The sequence below is a fragment of the Athene cunicularia genome (genome assembly GCF_003259725.1).
Source record: "Athene cunicularia isolate RWA chromosome 10 unlocalized genomic scaffold, athCun1 chr10_part1, whole genome shotgun sequence".
Lineage (NCBI taxonomy): Eukaryota > Metazoa > Chordata > Aves > Strigiformes > Strigidae > Athene > Athene cunicularia.
Genome location: NW_020799112.1, coordinates 5,218,410 through 5,231,259, shown reverse-complemented (window position 1 = coordinate 5,231,259; position 12,850 = coordinate 5,218,410).

The following is a 12,850-nucleotide window of genomic DNA, read 5'->3' as shown; positions in this document are numbered from 1 at the left end:
TATGCAATTTGTGTCTCTAATGTGTTCTTAAATCATTAGAAGCTAATGCTGAAATCATAAAATATATACCAGTACTTCCACCATTTGAAAGCATTTTATCAAGTGTTCCAGACAGCACCAGAAGTAACACAAGACTGGCGTAATTTGGACACCTGACTGAAGAAGGCAGATCTTTCATAAACCAACTATTTATATGTCTGAATCTTCATACTACTCAAACTTCTTTTGACTACAGTAGGGCTAAGGATTATGCACGATAAAAAACATCCACAAAGAGGGTATATTTTATTAGACTTGAGATTTTAGAAATATTTTTAATAGTAATAAAGCAGAATTATGTTATAAACTAGCTGCTCAGCAACTTGCTCATTCATGGGATTTGCTCCCATACACTGGAGACACCCAAGACAAATCCCTGTCGACTTACACTGGGGTTTGCCTGAGCAGACAGGCAACACGGACCCTTTAATGTGTACATGTACTTGCCAGTGCAAGGAACCATGTATTTATTTCCTCAGACAGCAGGAGCCAAATGAATCTAATGAATGTCATTTTATGTGATGCTTCTGCTGTTTATAATAATAAACCTACTTCATTCCTTAGTCTCTGCAGTTTCTGCAGGAGCTGACCCAAGATTATGTCTCCAAAAGAGAAAACACTGAAGTGTTATAAACCATGGCTATTTCTTCTCTCTCTGCTAGACATGGTCTAATGAGTTCAGGAAATTACATTCAAGATGCTGTTTTGCCGATTAGAATTGTCACTACCTGATTCTTGAAGGACACAGCCATGCCTAATTGCATGTGCAGACATTTTATTAACTTCTTGTCTCTGCTTCTTGTGGTTTAAGTATTTAAACCTTCAGAGAGTCAAAGAACAGTTTAAAAAAATACACCTGGTAACAAATAATCCACATCCACAATGCTGATAGCAGCCATTTTGATTTTGAACAAAACCAGAGTTTTATGTGAGTTCCTGGACCACAGAATCTGAAAAACAGTTCTCTCCTGAATTTACCCAGTTTTTTCCACCTATGTATGTAACACTGGACAACTAACCTAGAAATGCAAAAATTTTAGGACCAATCACAGAGTTTAAAGATTGATGACACAGATTCAGAAATATCTGTGGAGGCATGAGGAAATAAAAGTGAAAGGTAATCTTCTATGGCACAGTCTGCATCCATCAGCTGATCCAGCTCACTCTCTCCTTCAAAGATCTAATGCAGCCATTTTTCTACAGAAACAGATAAACCCCCAAACTAGAAAACTAGAAAAATCAGTTCGAAAACTAGAGCTAGCTTCCCATGCAAAGGCGTGAGACCTTTGGCTAAGTTGGCAAGCTGATGCCAACAGATGTTTCAGGAGGACCTACGGAATATGAAGTCTATGCCTGATCCTGTAGCAGCAGGAGCACGTTGTCCTCCTCTGTTTTTTCACTGTAGTTCACCAGAACATCAGGGTTACCTTAGCCATGTCCACAGCTCCTTATAGTTTAACATACAAGCCTAAATATTGATATTACAGTTGTGGCTATGTGATTTTCTCTCTGCTGCTTGTCTGGTTTGGAGAGGTGGAAAGAAGAAAGCACGGGAACCAACCATCTGCGTGCTTACCTGGCTGCTATGTAAAACATAACCTTCCGGAGTTCAGTGTAAGAATGAATTCAGGATAGCAAGGAAGCAGAAATACTGTGGGCATCTCATAAAAACAGACATCATGCTCAGGTTCTTCCAGCATCTCATGTTTGACAAATACAGCAGTATCACACATAAACCTCTGAAATTGGGCTGCAGAACTTGGAACCATCCCACTTTTATTAAGGAAATAAAACACTTAATAAGCTTTGAACAGGTAATAAAAATAAACAGACATTTAGAAAAATTACTCTGTGTCCTCCTTGAGCCGCAGTATTGCTGTAATGTTACAGCAGTGGCAATTTGTAAGTTAGCACTGGCTTCGCCCTTCAGCCAGGCTGAGTCACTCTTGCTCATCAGACTGAAATGACTTTACACCCTGTAACATTAGAGCCCTGATCTCCACCTGTGTTTCCTTTTGCTTAAGCCTATTTTTGCTTTCTACCTGCTTCTGATGGTGGTACTGCTCTCCCAGCAGGCTTTGTACGCCGCTCCCAATGTGACTGGCATGTTATTAATGAAGAGGTGGCTGGTGTCTCTCATTATGCTTCCACTGAGTGAAAGCACCTCAGAACTAATTTAGCTTTCACTCGCAGGGGAAGACACAGTACTCTACCAAGAAGTTCACTATTCTGCTGCCTTTAGCAATAAAATCCCCTTCTTTTTTTGTTTTAACATTAATAAGGTGAGAGAATAGAGTATTTCCAAAAGAAATTAAGAAATGCAGAAGATAGATGCAAGTGCAGAGGCTCCCTGTGAGGAACCACCAAGCCCAATTCAAAGAGATAACATGCATACTGAAACAGATGTACAGGGTGGAGAACAACTCCACAGGCAAACAAGCGGTAATAAAGCCTGCACCTAGTGCACAGAGTTAAGCAGGTCTCTCAACCATTTAAACTTTCTTCCCTGTTTGTGAGAGTTCTCTGTGGCAACAAATGTAAAACTCCTGTGAAATTAAGGAGTATGGAAATAATTTTGCTCCCTAGGCTGAGAAGGTCAAATAGATTCGGAAAGTACTTCATATCCATCACTGTAAGAATAGAAACCTAATTAGAGACCAGACTTCACTGGCTAAAAGAGATCAAACTCACTTAAAGCTATCATCTGAAACATATTTTTAAAAGACTTTCCCTTGATTATTAATTCATTTACTTATATTGCATACTCGGAGAGTCATTCACTTGACAGCTCTGCAGTTGCTCATTCCGTGAAATGAACCACCTCTTGACTTCCAATCCCATTCTATTTGCCAGCATCACTGTTTGTTACACTTTCCCCTTTCCCTATTTCTATCTCTTCTTTTTCTATTTTATGCTCTTTAAAGCAGGATATTTTCCATTTTTTATTCCCATACCTTACTTAATTTACATTTTATACTTACAATTTTATGTTTTACTAATGGAGTAGCAGTAATACAGTGAACTACCAGAACCACAAGATGACAGCTTGTATTGTACTCATGATATCAATAGGTTACATGCAAAGATACCGACAGGGTCTCCTCTACCATAGGATCAAAGCTATCAAGAAAGGGGATCAAGAAAGATTTCTCTTGACGCATGCATTCCAAGATTTTCCAATTATATGCCAATTAAATCGTGTAGTGGAATTATCAGTTAATCATTCTATAGATGGATTTGGATCAATGTCAAACCTCATTTAAGGACCAATGCATGTTTGCCTTACATATAAGGGGAAACTTACTGATTTTAATGGGCATTTTCTTATTCCTTCATATTTGAATAATTGTAATGCTCGGGAAAGAGTACAAAAGAATAATAATTAACTTAATTTGGGCAGGCATACTTTAAACTTTCTGTGCCACTGCTGCAACAAAAGGGGTGAATATTTCTTAATGGGCAAGAATAGAACAAGGATGAAATGAAATGTACTTTACCTTTCACTTTACCCCTCATTTAAACAACTGCAAGGCTAAGTTTATAAGTCCAACAATTTTGCAATTATATTTTGGTTAGTGCTTACCTTAGGTTTATGTACTCTCTATTTCTTACTCTGTATTAAACACAAAAATTGAACAGAATTAGATCACTGTTCCTCATGCTAGTGATAGGTGCTGGGTAGGCAATCCAAGCTTAAATTTGTTTCTACCCCAAAATTATCTGCACCCAGAAAATTATCAAACTGCCTTTGGGGGTAACAAAAAAAAAAAAAAAAAGGAAAAGCCAGAGAGCATTTACACAATTAGCTTTTTTTTGCATTTTAAAAACGCTGTAGTTTTGTCATCGTTACTACCTATGAATGTATCAATTCCTCTTTCTGTTATGCAGTTTTTGCTAGAGAGTATTATCATCACACAAACTACTATGGAGATTTTGGTCACGTTATTGTGACATTAAAGTTCAAAATTTGATCCTAAATTAGCTAGCTGGCTTGATCAGCTCAGTGTTTATAGATGTATGTACATACATATATGCCCACATAAACAACCCCAAACCATGAAGATTAGAACTTTGAATGCAAGCGGCACTGAGATGTCTCACCATCATTTCAAAAGGCTTCCTACTGTCATACTGAAATGCCCAGATAGGTAGACTGCTGTGAAAAATGTAGGCGATGCCTGCTGACTGGTTTTCAGATGACGAGGAGCATTTGAAAGCATCAAAGATTCCTATGTGGATGTGTGTACATTAATCCATCCTTTTGTGATATCTAGACTTGACTATTGTAACACAGTGTTTAATAGATTGCGAGACTCTGCTCCTCACAGACTGAACCCTGTTCAGAAATGTCAGTGCTCCCACCAGGCTTCTTACTGATTTCAGGTATTCTAAACTTAACGTGATGGTTGCTGAGAGGTTGCACTGTTTGAAGGCTGAGTTTACAGCTCGCTCTCATTTTTTTTGCATTACTAAGTATTTTTATGGCTAATGATAACTCAAGACTAACAATAGACCTTCGCCGAGAAAGAGTATGATTTCATGAGGGTTGCAGGCCTCTCTTCTTTCAAAGCATGCACAAAACAGAGGGACAGTTTATAAATAGTTTGCAGCACTTGCCTGCTGTTCTGGACTCATTTGTAAGTTGCTAACAAATATGCTCAGATTCTACGTATATTTTAATTTCTTCTTCAGGACTTCCAGTCCAGCTCTCACAAAGATCGGTCACTGACCTCTTTATTTGAGAACAACTTCTAGCTCTTCTTTAAATCCCTTCTGGTTCTTCCATACAGTCAGTGTAATAATTTACCACTGACGGGACTTGCCAAACTTCCCCTACATCTATTTCTATTTCCCTTCATTTTTCTTGCTCCTTTCATTTTTTTCCTGTGTATGCTGACTCCCTAGTTCCTCTTCTACTAAATTATGCTCTATTATTTCCACAGCCTGAAGAACTCACAGCTGAAGCATTATTTCTAACCTTATTTTGTATTCCTAGCATGTCCTATAATCTGTTTTGAGTGTTATTTGCAGCCAAGATGCTGACACAGCATCAATTTTGTTTTCATGGTTTGACTGGGTAGAAGTGTGCCTTACTACAGGCACTGGGATAAAAACAGTCAGCTATCTAACACCAACACAAACACATTTAGAATGAACCTTATTTTTTCCAGGTTGTGTGTTATTGTTTCTAAGTGGTAACTGCAAAACCTAAGCCCATCTTGGAAAGAAAGGGAAAAAACCCAATAAATTGGAACAGTACTTTTGTTACATATTCTCTTTCCTCCTTTACCCATTTTAGTATGTCAGCTCTTTCCCAGAGAATAAACATTCATGCCTGATCCACATCTAAAGCTACTGTAGGGCACCAGGTTGAGACAGTCCCCAAAAGCTTTTCTGACCTGTAAAAAAGAAAACCTGCTTTCCTTTTCTCAGAGATCACCAATACCTGAAGTGACGCATTTATACTAGAATTCTTTGTGGTGTGTCCTTAAATACCCGAGGTATCCACACTTCTATCTTTAACCCACATAGCTCTCTTTTCATCTGAAACTGCTTTATGAATACAGTTAAATCTAAAATCCCATATCCAAGACTTTCTGAAGCTTATGGGGAGGTCTGGAACATGAACCACAATCCCATTTTGTAAAAAGGCCCTATAACAGGCAAATAAACCTCTTTTAACACTGAAGAAAGCCAGTAAGGACAGTGAAATATTAACTTCCATAGCATGTATAACCTAAACTCTACATTTATTATGAAAGCCTAAGAAAATTATTAAGAAAGGTTGGTTTTTATACTTTACTTTTGACACTGCTTTATGAATTAGTAATAAAAATGATTGCAAAATCATCATATTTATTTTATTTGATGTATAGATTGCAAAAATAAAGTCATTGCCAATCATGCAAATTCAATGCGTTAGAAAAACAGCCATGAAGAAAGGTATTCTGAGTATAGTTTGTAAATAAGCATCATGTAAATTGGCATTAACATTCATAATTAAGAAAAAAGACAATTACAGAGGAGCCAAAACCCTGAATAACTATAGGGTTTAACACACAGCAATATAGCCTACATCCAAAGATGTATCACTTTCAAAACAATTAACTAATAATGGTACTGGAAAGCCAAGCTTACCTCAGAAGAATGAGATAACCGTGGGATGCACATCATCATCACCTCAAAGGAAAAGTCATTTTCTCTTTTTTTCCTCCTCTCTTTTTAAACCAGAGAGAAGGTTACATGAATACTAAAGAAGAATAAAGTTAGGATTTCCAGCTCCCTGACTGTTCAGCCTAGCATTGTGAAAGAGAGGTCACTAAATGACACAGAAGTGCTACTGGTCTCCTTAGAGGGATTCAGCTGTCCTGTACCTCATGCAAACGTGTTACAAAACTCAGGACAAGTAACTCAGCAAGGCTGGTTGGGAAAGAGGCTGATGGCTAACAGGTTAAGTTCAAGGCCTCAGAACTTGGAATCTGAGACCAGCCACTTGTTCCTGCGATTGCCATTAGCTTCCCACTTCGGGCACTGCCCTTGAATATTGGAGGTGCTCCCTTCTATTAACTCCCAGAATTTCTTTGTAACTTTGTAATTTCTTTGTTGGTTAATTTATGTAATTTTTTTAAAAGGCAAAAAGGCAAGCTTCACTGAGCCATGTGTAAGGCTTTTGCTACCTTTTTTTTTTTTTAGACTGAAAAACCTACTACAATCATTTCCTCACCTCGAAATTGCCAAGTCTCAGCATATGAACTTCCATCTCATACAACAACTTGCAGATTTCTGGATGAACTCTGTGCTGTCCTCTTGCTCACTGCAGAGCCTGATGACCTACCTGAGCTTTAGCCTAATAGTCAACAGCAAAAAAAGCTGCATAAACACAGTACTGCCAGAATACATTGAATTTCACTCAAGTAATAGAAGAGATGTCACACAGATTTATACACACAGTCTCCCCAAACACCAGGCACCTAACCACGGCACTCACATCAAAACATTTCCGTAGCTCCTGCATAGCCACAGGAGACACAGGCACCCCCACCCCAACAGGGTGTTGGCCATTTCAAACTTGCATCAGTCAACCTCAGCTGCCTCTACCACCGATGAAGAAATACAGGGACCTCCAGAGAGCGATTCAGACCTTGTGTACATCTGAGGCTGAATCCTGGCATATAGTGAGCACTGTTTGTGACTCCTCCTTACATAACTGGCGGGAAAAAAAAATAAATCCAGAAAACTTGAGAAAAATAGTTTGAAAGACAGTCTTACAAAACTACAGCTGTTACAGATTTCAGGCTCCCAACTTCACATTTGGGAATGGCTATATTTGAGCAGCATAAATAACAGTTATAATTAAGAGGCATCTTGCATCAATACAATTTTCTGTGTTTATTTTCCTTTTTTTCATAGCAGAGTGATGTTTTTCAAACTGCTTCAACACTTTAACTTCTACTTAATGCCAAACCCAGGAAAGGATGGGTAAGCATAACCTGACAAACCTTACTGTACTTCAAACCCTACTTCTCCAGCACATACCTTAGCTCAATTTTAGTTTTAACTAGAAGGTACAAAACCTCAGAATTAAAACTGAAATATATTCTTACCTGTATTTATGAAAAGAAGTGCTAGAAAAAGGCAGGTTAATACTCAGTTTGGGAGTATTCAGTCCAGTTCACCTAGACTGAATTCTCAATGTTATGCCTAATTATCTTGGTCTTTAATTTTTTTTTTTTTTATGACCCATTTTAGATATGGTAGTTTCAGTGCTAACAGAAATGTTTACTGATGTTGACAGGCTTCTGGTGTTTTTTTCAATTTACTTTAAACTACCCAGGAGGTCCTCTAATACTAACCACAGCCAGGAAGCCCCATTAACTTGACCGAACTATGCTTTCTATAGCTTGACGCACCCTGCTTTTCATGTGGCTTTTGTTTTCTGTTGGCTTTGCCTTCTTCTCTGAGTCATTGCTGGCTATACTGTCATATAATCCCACACACTCATTCCTGCAGCTTCAACTTCAATAATCAGCCCATTACCATGTTGTATCCATGTTGTACCCATTTTTTACCTTAGTAAAATACTGATTGCTATCTGACCCTCCCATGCAGAACACCACACCTGCTCTTCAGCATGAGCCAGTTCCAGGCGATACTTCCAACGCCCTAAAAAAAACCCCTTGTGCATGACTGCTCCGTCACTCCATTACTCTCTCATTTGGATTCGTTGGTTTAGTCTCACTACAAAATTTATATTCCAAAACTAATCTTTGCTCTCTCTTCTACTTCTGCTACACTCAGGCAATTTTTTCATCCTGAAGAACTAGAGCAATCATTTCTGTGTCCCTCAAATTTCACCTATATATCCCTCATCTTTCACCTATATTGCATTCTCTGTTTAACTAAAGTATCTAGTCTTTAGGACCACTATACCTATTATTCTGTTCTGTGTAACTGCTTGTAGCTTCTTGCAAAAACATCTGAATGCTTTCTCCTTTCTATCCTTTCTCAGGAACTTCATCAACTGGTCAGAAAGACTGTAACCCCTTTCCTGTCATCCTCTGTCCTGTTGTACAGAAACAGATAATGACTTGGTAACAGAGATATTTCCCAATTATTTGAAATATGCATTACTGTTAAAAGAGGGAGAAGGGAACTGGGGAGCTTTTATAAAACTGTAACTTAGATTTACTCTCTCCCTTTGTCTGACATTTAGCTTCATAGTACACCCTTTGTACAGCTGTTATTTTCATGTCGCTGTTCAGGGAGCTGCAGGATAAAGATACTGCTTTTGCCTGGGAATCTTTGGGTGCTGTTGAAACATATGTGTTAAACAATACAACACATAACACTGCCTTGTTAGTGTTTACTTCTTTTTGCCTTCCCACCAACACCTCTATATGAAAAGCCAACTATTGCACAATTCTAGCTATCTGAGAAAAAAAATCAGGATTCTTTTTTCCCCTCGGGGTAGTGCATTATATGCATTATTTTATTATACTTTATGCATTATTTTATTATACTTTATAACTAATTTTGCTAGGGATGGTATATGGAAGATATGAACATGACCAGCACAAAATAATTTTCTGCTGTTTATCATCTCATCTTTCACAGGAAGAAAATAAAACAAATACAAACAAACCCCTAATATTTATGTCAATGCAAGAATGGATCAATGGATCAAAGCCAAAACAGTCCCAAGAGGAAAGCAATAGTCTCTTTTCCTGTTAATGAACAGTCTGTTGTTGCAAATTCACGTAGGCTTTAATTTAATAAACACAAATGGATGAATGTGCTTACAGGATGTCACATCCCCTTTAGGCTTGAAATCACTGACATGGAAGAATTGTCACACTTCAGTGAATTGAGTGCTACTCCCTACCCTTTCAAACCTTATTCACTGTGGCAACAATGAAAAAAGAAATTTAATTTTATAACTAATTCTTGTGTCTTTGCCCAGTTTGATTCTTTTGCATTGAAATGTGGATTTTAAAAGTTACATCCCATTCTACCCAAATTAAAGATAAATTTGCTCAGTTTGACAAAAATTTAAAAAAGCTTAACCTGAACACAGAATTTTTTATTTTTTTTTTTTTTTAATTTTAAAATTACAGTTGAAGTTCATTTGACCTCATGTCAATAAAGTTTAGCCCCCACCTAAAGCTTATTGCAAGTTTGGACATATTTGTTTAATACATGCTCTTATTTTCACCTAGAGGCTAAAACTTGCGATACACAATGAACATTATATAGAGCAGTGCTTTTAATTCACTCTGGAAAACAAGTAGTGATCACCAAACCCCAACTGCCATGCAGTAAAATCTGTATAAAACAGAAACTCAACAACTGTTTGTCCATTGCTACTCAAGCTCACGGTTAATAATCCTTTTGTAAACACTACTTTCCTTTGCTGAACAGACAGACACTTACCTAGAATAAAGGGAAAACAAGCGGGGTGCAAATTCTGGAGGCTCATCTCTCTGTGTATTCTTTTAAAATAGTTTGGCGGAGCAGAACTCAAACTACAATCTCTTGCACAGAATACACAAATACATCACAAATCTCTATCTGGAAATGCTTACATTTTATTAAAATAGCTTTAAAAGTATTAAAACAGGAACAGTTTAACGTGATCTAACAAAAGCACACCCGGAGTGTCACATCACTCTTACACACTCTTGAATTTGAGCTCAGAAATAGGAAGTGACTTACATTTAATCCAAGAGTCAATACAAGCTTCTGTTGTGGAGACTCTATTGACACAGAGATCCAGTGTAGCCTCCAGCAAGGGGTGGCTAACACAAACATGCATACTGCACGGCAAAGCTGTATTGATGGATATCACAGGACTTTGTTCCTTCAGTACAAAACAATTACCGAGGCGTGCATTTTGTAGGAACAAATGTAATCCAGAGATCAATTCAGATTTCTCAAGGATTTTTTTTTTAATCTATTTTACAGTTTGACTAATACCAGCTTGTTAATTTAGACATGTCTCAAAGTTTCTGTAACTGACAGGATTATGCTCCATGGGTGGTTTTGGTTTTGTTTTGGGGAGGGTTGGTTGTTTTTTTTCTTCCAGGAAAGCCTTTTCAAAATGCAACCAGAAAAGCTACACCTTCCCAGACACAAAGAAGTCGCTCTACCGCTTTGTCCTTTATTAGTTGCAAAGGATGCAGCTGGATATAAATAACTCCAAACAATGCTTCTTTTAATCTGCATTGACAAATTTGTCCACGTATGAATGTAAAAACAGACCTGTGACTTTGCAAAATTGCATGTAACTTAGCAAAGCTGGTAGTACACAGTCATCTAGCTGCAGACATGCATTTGCATCTTGCTGTTTTCTAGAACTGGTATCAGAATTAGCTAGAAGAGGTGGAAACTGAAAAAGAAAAAAGGAAAAAAGACTAAAAGTATATTCTAATGCTTCTGAAATGGAACTCTGCTCTACAGAATTCATAAGAAATGTACAGTGTACATAATTTCCAAATTTTGCTACACCTAGATTTATAGGGAGGCTAAGGAAGCTGGAAGAATGTAGGATATCAGACAGTTCCACAGAATACACAGGTGACAACCTTCAGATCATGAGAGTTTCATTAATTTAAAAGCCATCTTCAACATTTCAATGGAGTGATTACATGTCCCGCCAACCACATTAGTCACGTCACCCAGTAACATAGTATATTTTAGCTTAATTCATTATAAATGTCTGGCTGCAAAGTGAGAAAAGGGGATCAAAAGCTCACCTGATTGGGTATATAAACTTCAAAAACGTCAAGACCCATTTTCTGTCTAGAAAACAGCCCATGAGCCACAGCTTCATGCTTGTCTTTAGCCCTTGTGAGAAAAAAATGGTAAATTTTGCTGTTTACTACAAATGGTGGCAATAAAAAGGACCACAGAATGGACATTTTAAAAACAAACAAAACCCCAGGCTGGCAAATTATGAAACTTATTGCTTGATATCGTTAATCCACAAGCTGCTCAGAAGTCTGAAGTGGGTAATTCATGTGGCAGAAGGTGATAAAAAACTTCTTCAAAAATGGACAAAACGGAACTTCGGCTAGACTTGGAATGATAGCACACATTTCCTAAAGAAGCTGGAACCACTCAAAGTACATATCATCAACTTGTTAACAATCTTATTCTATCTATTAAACTCATTAAAACCTCAATACCATCTGAGATAAGCCTGCCTATTGCTTTGATAAGAGATATAAGAATGGACTCAATTGGCGCATGTAAAAACCTTCACAGTGTCCTCTTGAAAGAGCAAGGAGCCTGCAGAAATACTAACTCAGTCACAGAAGAAATACTTTCAGCCTGACAATAATCTGTTTCTGAGATCATCCAATTAGCTGGTTTGTAGGATCACACTAATAACAATACATAGGTTCTCGTTCTAGAGTTAGATCAGCCCGGGCTAGTTGATGGATCTCTGTACCAAACTCTGCTGCGGTTTAAACGTGCAAAGCCTCAGGTAAATCCTTTATTTCACTTGAGCAAATGAAGCAAGGAGTGTTTCTCCTGTTTGTTGTCATCTTTAAAGAAATCTCCTCACTCCTGAATTAGCATTGCAGAATACCACCATTCTGAGATATACACAGACCCAGGGCAGCTACAGACATAGGCATAATTGTTTTGGGACTGCTAAAAGCCATGTGATCCCAAAGCTGAAAATCTTCTGAAAAATACAAAAATTACTAAAAGTTTGCATTAACGAAAAATAGGTGGGATTCTTTCCGCATAAACTCTAAGCTGTATCTTCAGCTGAGGGTGATAACTAACAAAAAAAGCGCCGTATTATTGAAAATGGATCCCTCATGGTGCCTCTCTTTTCATTTCTGGAATCTGACTAGGCTTCAAGCTGAAGAACAAAAAAAGGCCATACTAAAGCTTGTTTACAACATCTTAGTGTGAATCAAAGAAGGTGGTACTGGAAATCTGATGGTAAAGCTCATGCTTTTAAGCTTTATAGTTTCATCTTGCAGATCCAATCTCAGATCAGCATCCAAATACTCAGGGGCTTATCCTAACTGAACCCATATTTTCAGAATCTGCATCTTATCCTGCAATGTCTGGTGCCTTCTTGGTATTCTAAGAAGCCTTATCCCCAGGTGAAATTAAAAGGACAAAAGGATACTTTGCAGCTTGCAACATTAGGGCCCCATCAGATCACTCCCTGCTCACCAAGGCAGAATTAGAGCATATGTTTGCCAGTGTTCTGAATCATTAATTATTTCTGCTAAGTAAACCAGGTCCAACTAAAGAGACTCCAGGATGTACCTAGTCCATATCTACTCAT